Source organism: Anser cygnoides, chromosome 1, assembly GCF_040182565.1.
Source record: "Anser cygnoides isolate HZ-2024a breed goose chromosome 1, Taihu_goose_T2T_genome, whole genome shotgun sequence".
Taxonomy (NCBI): domain Eukaryota; kingdom Metazoa; phylum Chordata; class Aves; order Anseriformes; family Anatidae; genus Anser; species Anser cygnoides.
In genome coordinates this window covers 92227655-92240163 of record NC_089873.1, presented here as the reverse complement: position 1 = coordinate 92240163, position 12509 = coordinate 92227655, and positions in this window count along the sequence as shown.

Here is a 12509-nt window from a genome sequence, read left to right as displayed (position 1 = left end):
AGAAAGAAGAAAAGAAATAACACATCTGGTAGGATGAGGTAAATGACGGAAAGACGGATTACTGGAAAAAACACTGAGCAAGAATGGGAAATATACCCTGCCTGCATCAGTGGGGGCCTCAGAAGCTTCACTTCAAATATCAGTAGCTCAGCAGCACGGAAACACCAAGCTATTCATTTGACAGGACCACCAGCCCGGTTGAGTAATTTGTTAAATTTTCATCAAAACTCACTCAACAGGAAGCATCAGGCTTCGATCCAGCACGTCCCACAGAAACTTCTCACCAGCAGCTCAATCTATTCAAACCTATTCACTGAAAGAGCACTTGGGAATTGTGCTGGTTCAAGGGCTGCTGCTGCCCTGCGGGTGCAGAGCTGTGCATAAGGTCTCACCTCTCCTAGTGCTGTCCTGCAGGTCGGGCACCTGTGCTGTGACTCTGCTAGAGGAGACCGTGGGGCCCTGACAATGGTTCCTGCACAGCAACAACATAACATTTTTATTTATATAGCATAGAAAGATGTACATTTTTAAAATCATCACTGACATTTTTCAGAGAATCCAAACTTACAGCAGCAGGCTTAACTGAAAAATTTGACACAGAATTTTTAACAAAAATACAGGTTATTTTGGGGTATGAAAATTTGCTATGGAAAAAAAAGAAAAGGAAACTCTGTAAAATAGATTATTCTGCCTCTTGCCTGTCAGGATATATTGGTCCTGGTGGAAACTCTGGTCCTTCTTGTCATACTGCAGTTGATGAACAGGATTTTTTTAGAGCAGAAAGATCTCTGCTCCCATTGCCACCCAAATGTGCACCAGAAGAACCTCAGAGTAGGAACTGCAGAACTTCAGGGCAGATGATTTCCATTGTTTTTTCCGCATGGTCAGAATACCTACATTCATCCATTACTGATGCACCTCCATCCTACAAGACCTGCAATGTGTCTATTATTAAAAAAAAAGTCGCAGCGATGCAGATATTATTTCTAGGAAAGAGGAACTGATCGAGGCCAAGGTAAGGGCTACGTCCACATATGCAATGAAGTGGACAATTCATGCTGATTTCTCGTCACAGAGTTACAAGGCTGATGACCTTTCAAAGAAAAGGGACTAAGCAGTCTGGTCATGGCCATGCTGATGGACCAGGAAAAGCCACCAGGAAAAGTAATCTGACAGCCTGCTCAGACAGTTTCAGTCTCCGTGGGGAGACGAGCTTCTAGCCAGACAGGTCATCTCTTTCAATGCTTACTTGGTCTAAAGAGTAGCAATTTTACCCATGTAAAAGCTAATGGCATGTCATTCTTGTCAGATCAGTTTATTTTGAATCAAGGAGAAAATTCAGATGTGTGAGAATCAGATTTTAGATGTTGAAAGCATAAGGATCAGCAGCACTAAGTGGCACTGCTGTTCAAAACAGAAGAGGCAAACATAGTCAAAAGATAATAACAAACCCATTATATTTCAAGTTACAGCTCAGAAAAAAAAAATTGGCTTACTCAACATTGGACACACAGATTGGAGTTCTAGCTACTTGCAGCTAGAAACCATAAAACCATCATGAACACACTTGAACTACTTACAGCTTTCTATTGCCACACAGGGTGTGCAGCTGGGGTGATGAAAGAAGCATGCAAATTGGGATATGGGTTGAATTTATTTCAAGAAGAGAAGGAATTGAGAGGGAATCAGGAGGCGGATGTATGGATCCTTTCCCATAAATAATAAAACGCTCTCAGACTGAGTCCACCAGTGGGCACCAGTGCTGTCCCATAGCCACGACACGCAGGCAGGTCTTACTGATTTGATCACACGGTACATGTAGAGTTCAAAGAAAGTAATTACTCCCTTAACCAGAAAAGATGCGATCCTTTGAACTACAGCTTCAAGATGTTTTTTGGTGAGCATTACAGACTATAAAACAAGTATGAACATGCACTTTCATACAGGTTATAAAAGGGAGGTTGCAAAAGGGCAAATGATACAAAATTCTCCACTCTCTTCCCGTTCCCCATCTCACAGCCTGTTTGTTAGCAGTAACAACGTGTGACATGTCACACACGGCTCTGCTGAGCTGAGCTCCAGACCTCTGACACTAAACCACTAATGAAGTCATAACGTGGGGGGGGAAAAAAAAAGCTGTCCAGGTCCATAACCACAGTTTGGTAGCCAGCAACGTGTGACTTAATCCAGCTGTCTCCATTAAATGTCTCCCACCACTGTTATCACAACCAGAAGCAAAAAGGGTGTTAGCAAAGGGGAGAGATTTTTTGCACAGTGCTCTTTAATTGAAGAGGGTTTGTGTCTGCCTTACACTTTCCAGCTGAGCAACAACGGGATGAGGAGAGAGTGCCTGTGCACCAGGGCACGCATGAGGACTGTCAGGCAGCTGTGAGAGTAGCTCGTAACCACATGCATTCAAAGAGTGGACCAAATAGCAATCCAGCTCTGCTTTAACATATGAATATCATTTATTTTTCCTGAGCTTCACCTCCTTTGTCTCCCTGCCTCAGCTGAGGACAAGATGATCGAGGGGCCAGCTCCTGAACTCCCTCCTCCTCTTTTTGGACTCTCTGGAAGTGCACAGCAGGAGAGCACCAGGAGAGGTTGTCACTTTTGGCTCTGCACTTAAAAAATAAGAAGCAGACATATACGGGCAAGCAAAAAAATGAGCGGATGTCATTTAATTCTTATTCCTCTTTTATTCATTAATGTCTCCAAAGACTCCTACTTCTTCGCCCCCCAAATAAAATCTTCCTTGGAACAACAGACTGAACACATCACCTCAGATGTTTTTACAACCTGACAAATCGTATTAAGCACTAACATCCAGTTCATCATTCTCAAGATTCAGCACTTGTCGTGTCTATCAGAATTTCTTTAGAGGTCTAAGATACAAAAAAAAAAAAAAAAAAGGAATCCAGCAGCTGCTGAGAGAGTATATTCCTAGCCTTAAAGGATTAGGGGCTTTAAAAAATAATACTAAAAAAATTAAAAACAAAAAAACAAACCTGAACTAATGATGGGAACAGATCATTAATATTAAATATATTATGGGATATTAAAAATAGTATACCATCCTACTGCATTCACAGTATCTCTGATGAGGCAGTCTAAGTAAATCCAGCCTTGTACATATGCATTCAACTTAGAGAAAAACATTTCTTAAGGGTGGAATTACAATTAGGATGTGAAGGGGAACACGACAAGGATGATCACTGATCCAGGAAGCTAAGAGATTAGATAAAAGATAAACCTGACTAAAATAAAGCAATAAACATACGCAGCTTGGGGTGCTCACTTATAGGGTACTAATACAGGTTCTTAATATTGCTGTATAGCAAGGACAGACCATGACTATGGCATCCGCATGTTTGTATTCCTACTAGCTTTTATAAGCCAATTCCACCTTTCTGAAGTCATTGAATGAACAATCACTATAACCCATTCATTTTTACAAGCTTTAAATTAAAAAAAAAAGGAGAGCTTGTACAGAGTAGTGGTGTGAAGATCCTACTCTGAGCTCTGCTAGCACAGAACTTGTGCTGTTCTCTGTGGCTCTGCCTCATCCCCACCAGCAGCCAAGGTCTCAGTGGTATGGGGGACATTTCATGCAGCAATATGCAAGCCACTCAACCATTAAGGCATTAAACTTTTAAAGACAAAAGCAGAGTGGCACGGTTAATCCACCAGGGAAAATGTATGCATGCCTTGTCTCCCCCGTCAGATTGGCATTTCAGGCAGTACAGTGCTTGCCTGCAAATTAACCTGCAGAAGCCTGGTAATATTTTGCATTCTCTCCGATACCACAGTGGACCAATCTAAGATTTTTTAGCCTGGTTGTATACTATACATAACATTAAGTACAGCCATTATTAATAGCTTAGCTTAATTATTAGCTGATACCTTCATATGCATGCAGACATAAGACTTCAATTATTTTTAATTATATGGAAAGTTTCAAGTGTCTGCTTTATTCCATTAAGATCACTCAGAACTCAGTAAAAGCGACAAACGCTTAATTTTTAAATGACAGTTCCTAATTAATTTGAACTCTGACTAATTAAAAGATTTGCAGATTCCAACAGTCTAGCCCATTTTCAAATGGCAAATCTTTAAGCCTGCAGAAAAAAATGCTCTACTTTCCATCGAGATTAAAGACTCAGCCCCTACTTTAAGTGCAAAACCCCCTTCAGCTCCAAGGTACAAACAGCCTCTCGAGGATACCCAAGTCCATTGCTCCCACTCACATAAAAATCTAGGCTCTGGAGACAGGAACAAGAGCTTCAGCCAGAGCCTGTGGTGGTGACAGCCTGGGGTAATCCCACTCACCTACCAAGCTTTTATCTTTGTGCAGCACTATATAAAAGGGGAAGCCAATGCCCAGCTCGGACAGCTGCTGACAGACAGCCTGCAACATTAAAAAGGAAAATGCATTTGCTAGGTACCCCCACAGAAACACTAGCTTCAGGGGATAGCTTCAGCAAGGGACGATAAAAATATTTATATCTGTAACCAATGAAAAGGAGGCTTATGTCTGTGCTATGGATCTCTCAGCACCCACAGCTACATTTACCCTCGCTGATCAGCGAGGTGAAACTCAGAGCGACAGCCCTACAAGTCAGCAGCTGGACTCTGAAGCCAACGTGGACAGAAGGTGGTCTTCTCGTATTGTGTATACCACAGCCCCAATGGCCAACCAGTCCAACCAAGCCAACACCATTACATGTCATTTCCACCCCAGCAGGAACACCAGTAGTGGCACAGAGACAAGGCAGCTGAGGTCACTTTTTCATGGAACAAAGCAGGGCTTAAGGAGGACAAAGGACCCAATCCCACAGTGTGTGAGTTTTGCTGCTTTCATCGTGCGCTGCTTTTAAATGCCTGAAAATCAGGTTGTTGACTGGTGTGAACAAAGTTGGATTTTCAACACAGCAGCTTCACACAGCTGCTGGCAACAAGCTTCCTTCATGCACAAATAGAGCTAATATACACAGAGATGGCTGGCTAGATTTCTCCAAGTAGAGTGAGTAATGCACATAGCCATAGTAACCAGCTCCTGCCTCCGAGCTTTCCTGTACTCTGAAGTCGACGTGCGTGTGCACGGATCTGCAGAGAGGAGTTTGTATTTCTCCTGGTTGGAGGAGCGAGCGCAGGAGACCTGGCTCTGCGATGCCGCGACACGCTGCAGCAATGACACAGAGCGACCTTGCCTGTTGGTCTCTAAGTGGTTTTCCAGCATGTCACATGCATCTGTTACCCACTTATCGACCCACTTGAGTCACATAAACCAGCCAATACTCTCTGCTACGCAGGGTTATTTACTGCACATCAATGTTGCATTTTTAATATTTCCAAACAAAATTCCCAGGCAAGATATGAATAGCTTTAAGGTGTTACAAAACCATTCTCAATGAGTTCCTAGTTTCACAGTAAGACAGGTTTATAGTTAGCCTTTACACTAGCATTTTGTCTGCCTAAACCATCCTGCATCTGAGGACATTGAGCATTGTGTTTTAAAGATACAGGCATGCCAGAGCCTTTAACGCAAGATAAAATCCAGTCTCACTTGCACACATCAGCATTTGTAAGTGTTGGCACCTGAGTTATGAGCTCAAGACCCAGAGCTACTAGGTTTTATTCCTTTGTAAACAGGTAAAAATAAACACACATTTTCTTACCCTTTATGGAGATGAAAACATTGCAAAGAATAAAGGACGTGTGTACTGTGAAGAGCAGAGTGAGCTGCAAAGATTACCCCAACAGGGCATACAGAAAGCACTACTTCATCTGGTGAGCTCTTCATTGTATATTGCAGTGTCTATATAGAAAATTAACGAGTCAAATCAGATCATAGCTTAGACTGCAGAGCCGTGCCTGGAAGAGGGAAAAATCCCACCTTCTTCCCTCAGAAAGCACTAAAGATTACAGAGATCTCTGCACAGAGCAACAATATGCAGGTAAGAAAAATCTCAAAGCTATTGTCATTTCCTACTGTTACACAGTGCCTTACTGAATGAAAGGGAAGCTGGCTGTGTATGAACTGTAGAAAGGAACTGATTTCATCCAGCAGTAAAGAAGATCTGACCTAAATTGCTGAGCTTAACTTTACCTTGGGCTATGGACAAGTGCAGAAGATGTTAGTTACCACTGCAGAGCCAGTGCTGTGTACCTCCACTGAATTCCTTCACCTACCCCTAGGTTGTGAGGCACCCTTGTAACTGGCTAACAAAAAACTAGTGGTTCATGTCAGTGGCAAGAAAGATCACTGCTTAATATTTCAGTCCAGCAGAGTTCTCTTCCAACATGCCCTTGTTAGATTTGCCTGTGACTGATGACGTTTAATGAGTCTGGGAGAAATCCAGGAAAATGTTATCACCGAACAGCAGACAGAGACTAATGCCAGGCTTCAGCTACCTGCTTTAAAATTTTAATCACACTTCAGCACTACAATGAATGGAAAATACTTACCAAAAAGATTAGCACCATTCCTTCTATCTCTCCTCTAATCACTTTCTACCTTAAGGTCTAGGAAATGGAAGAACATGGGGGAGGCAATGGTAGAGGGGATGCTCCAGTTTCTGTAATGCAACCACCTCATGCTTCTTTGCTCGTGGGGCAAAAGGTGCTCCTACACCCTGCATATCCAAGGCTGTAGCACAGACTTTTTAAACTTGCATGCATCATACAGGATAGTAAAGTTCTTACAGAACTTAAGACTGATATTTTAAATATTTTCCTTCTAACGTGAGATTTATTGACACAGTAAATAATTTTCTTAAAAGAGTCAACATGATATTAAGAGGAAATGTAACAAATATCATGCTCCTAAAAAACAGGAGTCTCCTGGAGGACTCCTTACCTCAGAATGGCTCTCACTTTGGCTCACCCTTTAGCAGCATTTTACAAGCCTCCTTGTGTGCAGACTCGGTAAGCTAATCAAATTGTATCTGCAGTTTAGGACTAGCTTCCACATTTCCTTCTCCCCAGCTCATGAATAAACATGACAACATCAGGTCCCGAGTAGTTAGATTTCTAATCAACAATGCTTAGGAGCAGGAGGAAAAGGGGGAAGGAAAATCGCCATTTGAGTACTCCAGGCTTCAGAAATAGAACTAAAATTGGAGGCTGCGCGACCCTGCTCCAGTACCTTCGTGCGTAAACGCTGTGCCTCCAGCGATGTGATTAGATGTTATTTTTCCCCTGGGGGCTCTGCCTCACTCTGCGAATGAGAGAGGCCTGCGTGGGGAGGAAGGCAAAATCAGATGGCAAGGGAGACACTGCTGTCTGCATGCCCCTTTTTGCTCTGTTGCTGAAGCTGCCTTCTGTATGAGTCAGAAGTGAGAAAAGATGATTTTAAGATTCAAGTAATTGCTGGCTGCATTAGTATGCCAGGATGCTTCGCCTCAAAGCACCTGGGTGACAGCAGCAAGCAAGCCAGTTACACCAGCCTTTAGGCAAGCAACCACTATTCCTGGTTTTATTTTCAATGCAACTCAGTTGTGATGCCCCAGGTTTGCAAAAACCTACTGATTTGTATGGGAATGCTGAGTAAAAGCCCATGAAAGTACTGTATACCAAGGGTGCAGCCAAACACATGAAGAACTATGTTTTGGAGGTATAGATACTTGTATCAAAACCATACCTGTGCATGCACGTATGTATTAAGTGTTATGGGCCAGGCTGGATGAGGCCTTGGCCAGCCTGATCTAGTGGGTGGTGTTCCTTTCTACGGCAGGGGGGTTGGAGATGCATGATCTTTAAGATCCCTTCCAACCTGAGCCATTCTATGACTAACAAATGGAGGTTTTTGACATTTCACAAAAGGAATCAGAGATTAGCAGCTTACCTCTATTTCACAAAAGGAATCAGAGATTAGCAGCTTACCTCTATTTGCTTTGTGGTTCTCTGTCGGTAACATAAAGGTAATTGTACATAGATACAGTTAATAAACGCCATACAGCAATGAAGATAGAAGGGGGCTACCCATTAGATATGCCTTCATTTGTTAAATAGCTACAGATCAGCAAAGCTCCTTCACATATATGTATGTGTTTGGACAGTCTAAACAGCAGCAGGTGTCTGAGCAGCTAGATCTGCAGCTCACCCAGAGAGGCAGGAGCAGTTTTTAATCCTGGCATTGCCCACAGCCCGTAGCCTGTTACCTCTCTGGTGGGGACAAGTCACCTCGGAGGGCAGCATGCATCAGCCAGCCCAAAGATGGCGCTCCTTAAGCGCACCGTGCCTAAAAATAAATGGCACTTCAGCCACAGGCATCACACAGGTCAAGGGGTGACAACAGCCTCGTGTACAGAGGGTGCTGCTCCCCAGGGTATTAACGCCTCCCCCAGCAAAAATTACTTCTGTTCTTGCTAATGAAAGGCAAAAGAGGAACTTACTTGGCCTCCGCAGAACACAAGCAAGGCAACAGCTCAATACCTTCCAGAATATCTTGAGGAACTTCACAGCGTCAAAGCAAACTGTTAAACTGATCCTGCAGTGAACACAGTAGCTCTCAGATTTCTTACTGCTTTTGAAAGCAACAAAGAAGTTGTCTTAATTCATCTCACCCTGAATACAAGAAAGAAAATTAAAGGCTTCTTTTAAAACCTATATTCAAATCCAATTGCTAGATATGCGATAAAAATAAGCCAGAAGATATTTTGTTAAGCTTTATCCTCAAGAGATAAAAAGAGAAACAATTAAGGCACTTGATATGACACACAAGCAAGCAGAAATGGCTCCTGACTTTGGCACTCAGCCCCCATCAAGATTAAACAAAATATATTGTAACTGAGCAGCACTAGATTTTTTTTTTTTTCCTGGGGCTTACCATAAGCCTCTGGATTTTTAAATTACAATAGCCTTTTACTTCCTTCAAAGGTTATAGGACTTTTTGGCTGTACTGTTAAAACACTGCTGAAATGCAACACTTGGGTATCAATATAAACAAATACATTCAAATAGATTATTCTGAGGTAAAACCGAGCCAAAACAACAGCTGCTTACTCACAAAATTAGTTTTTAATAACTTAATACAGTGCAAAACCCTAAAACACATTGTAAGCTCAGTTGCTCAGAAGAAAAATGTAACTAATACAGTATTTACTGTTGCACAAAGGCTCCGTTACATATGGGGAAAACGAGGTCTAGCCATTCTTGCTATATGGGAGATCTCAGCATTACTGAGTGTTTGTTTTCCACGCAGAGATAACCTTTTCAGAGATGTACTTTGGCTCAAAGGGAAGGGATCCTACAGAATTCAATCAGCACATATTAAGTGACAACCCACAGGCTGGAGTTAGAACAAAGGCTCTGTATCATGAGCCAGCCACATTAAAGGCGAACTGCAGCCAATTATACTACAGTAGCTTAGCCGAGGAAATCTGGGCTTTATCCACTCCTGTGTTTCTTTAGGACAATATTCTCCCTTTCCCTACACTCTGCTTTCTTATACCAAAACATAGGCAATGCTGGAAACACCCCACAAGGAAAACAGTTGCACTTGCCATCTACCTGGGCTCCCCATCTCACAATGAGGAGCGTGTAGGCCATCTTCACACTTCTCAAACACCAAAGAGTTCATTTCTGACACAGCTTTAAAAGGAGATGATGTTTTCAAACCCAGCAAGCATATAAGCAGTGCTTTCAAAATCCATCTAAGCATCAGGCGATGCAATGCCCCCTCTTGAGTAATATATGCTGCCCTTGGTTTTGTACCTCCTTCAAGAGTCTCAGAGGTCTGTATCAAAATAATAAAAAGAGGTTCTCTGTTCACAACTGAATTACATATTGCCCGAAAAGATACTTCAGATCATTCCCAAACATGAAAGAAAACAGGAGTCATTGACTGCTTTCTTCAGGGTCATGCAAAAAAACCTCATCTGTCAGCCTAAGAGCTTCAGATTCAGTTTTTAAGTGTAGCAACATTGGTGTTTGGCACCAGATTGACTGCTTCCAAATGATATTAAAAATTCTTGCTATACTGTGACCAACGCTGTCCTTGCAGGACATTTTTCAAGCTAAGCTAGAGCCTGCACTGCAAGACTGAAGTTCTGTGCTCTCTGCTCTGTGCATCTGTATTCAACCTCTTCTGATATTCAGACAAAGTTTTGAGCAGAGATATATTAGTATACTTTTCTATTTACATTTCCAAGGACATGCTCGGTAATAAAAGATCTATTGTTATGAGCACAGTGAATGCAACGTTAGCTCAAAAAGCAGCGGAGCCCAACAATAATGGATTAGGAAGACAGACAAACACATTACTGGTAGCAACACATTTTATCAGAGCTCCCAGAATTCCTCAGCTTCCATTTCAGACAAAAGCTAATGCCATAAATGCAAACAAAGCAGAAACAAACAAAACCCACCACCAGCACCAACAAAAGAACAAACACAAAAACAACCAACACACCCCTAAACTCACCTTCTAGACTCAAACTTGCTTTTATGGTTCAGTTAGGAAGTCACGCAGGCTTAAAAGGAGGCATGGAGTGCACACAGTGCTAATGCCAAGCCTGAAACATAGCCATGGATGCAGCTAGCTGCTCTTATTAATTCCCCTTTAAAAGAATCCCTAATAAGACAAGATGCTACCAACTGACTACCTGCTCTTCAGCCAAGACTGACAGTTAATCCAGATCAAAGGGCAATGTGTCAAAATGGACACAAGGTTGTTCCTTAGGAAGGAGAGCTTCACAGGTTGCCAGAACCTTAGGCACAGCAGACTTGAGCAGAAGGTGGACATAAAATTAAGGATCCATAGTACATTGTTATTTCTGTTCAAGAATGAATACCCTCTTTAATTAACGAACACCCTCTTTGATTAAGATACCTTTTTTTTTTTTTTTTCTCCCTGCAGTCACCAAACAATCCACACTTGCCATTCTGGAGACGGAGATGCCCCTTGCCCTAGCTGTCAGGCATGGTCAAGGTCTACCAGGATACTTACATGAATAGCTATATGGTTTTCAGCGTGACATAATTCAACCTAATTCCTTGTGCCTCATTTCTACGTACTCCTAGGAAAGTATCCAGTTTAGACCGGGCTGGGATAGAGATACACAAATGTGTCACTGGGATCTAAAGCCAGCAGACTTTCCAGCTTCATCACCCTGCAGGAGGGAAATTGGTGAGAAAGTTGAAAAGGACACATGTTTCAGACAGCGAACAAATCTGGAGATTTCACAAGTAACCAGACTGAAATGCATGGAGGAGTGTGTTTATATACAAACCAACTTTGTAGGGTTGAAAGCATTTCTTGTGAAACAAGTGCTTGCCTAAAAACACTAGATCTTTGGTTGTTAACAGTAAATCCTTTTAAGTAAAAGGAGCAGAGAGCATCTTACATCTTCACAAGAACACTTAAACTAAATCCATAAAGCTGTGTGTCAGTTTCAATGGAGTTTGTTCCATTTTTTTGGGAGAACAAGTGTAAGTCAAGTACATTGTTAAAGAATTCCTGGAGAATTAGACGCTCACCTCCAAATCAAGACAACTGTAAGCACAAACAATACATAATTCCTGGCCCACATTTAACACTTCTGACACTGATGAATCAGTACCGTAAGAAGTGGATTTTAGACTTCTTCACTCTGAATTTTGTATTTTGTTTACACAGCCTTTAAATACATCTTACTACTCACAATCAGTACTAAACACTGCCTGAACATCTATCAAAGAGCACACCATCTGTTCATTACATTGCTTATTCTAAACAGGCTTACTTACCACCACAGCACTTAAGATTAATTCCTAAAGCAATGCTTTGTTTTCAGTTTGTAAAGCTCAGCAGTTGTACTATTTGTGCAGGATATTAACTACAGGATAAAGTTAAGAAGAAATGCAGCCAAAATTCCACATGCCTGGGAGGAAAGATTCCCCCCCTCCTCATGTTAAGTTGGGCATGATAGCACAACATACCTGTTTTGACCATACCAATAAAACTATGCTGTCTTGGTAATAGGAGTAAGCACAGGGGGAGGACAGTGACAACAAAGGAATTGGTTCAGGAAAATCTTAGTTTTCCATTGTATGCGCTGGCAAGGATGACCAACTGCACTTACTTCAGAAGTTTGAGTTCAATGACACTGCCTGTTTTATCCAAAGGTTGGAAAGACTCCACCACTAGAACCGACCAGCACTGAGAAGCTTCCCAATTTACATACAAGAAAGACTTCCCCAGGTGAGAGCAAGCAGTAGACACTGTTGCTTGGAATCAGTGCTGAAAGGAGTGGAGAGATGAAGAAGTATGGGAAAGTGAAAGTCTAGGAAAAAAAAAGATCAATAGCAGGGAAGTAGTAAAAAGATCAGAGAATCCAGAATTGACACCAAAAAGAAGGGTAGTAGTAAGATGAAGACAACATACGACAAATCATATCATATGACAAACCATATATTGAAGGGCACCAGCTCCAAACTGTTGACTCATAGCAAAGAGGTACACCAAAAGAACTAATTGAGTACAGCAAACAAACACTACAGATTTCCCCCATCCAGCATGACTGAGG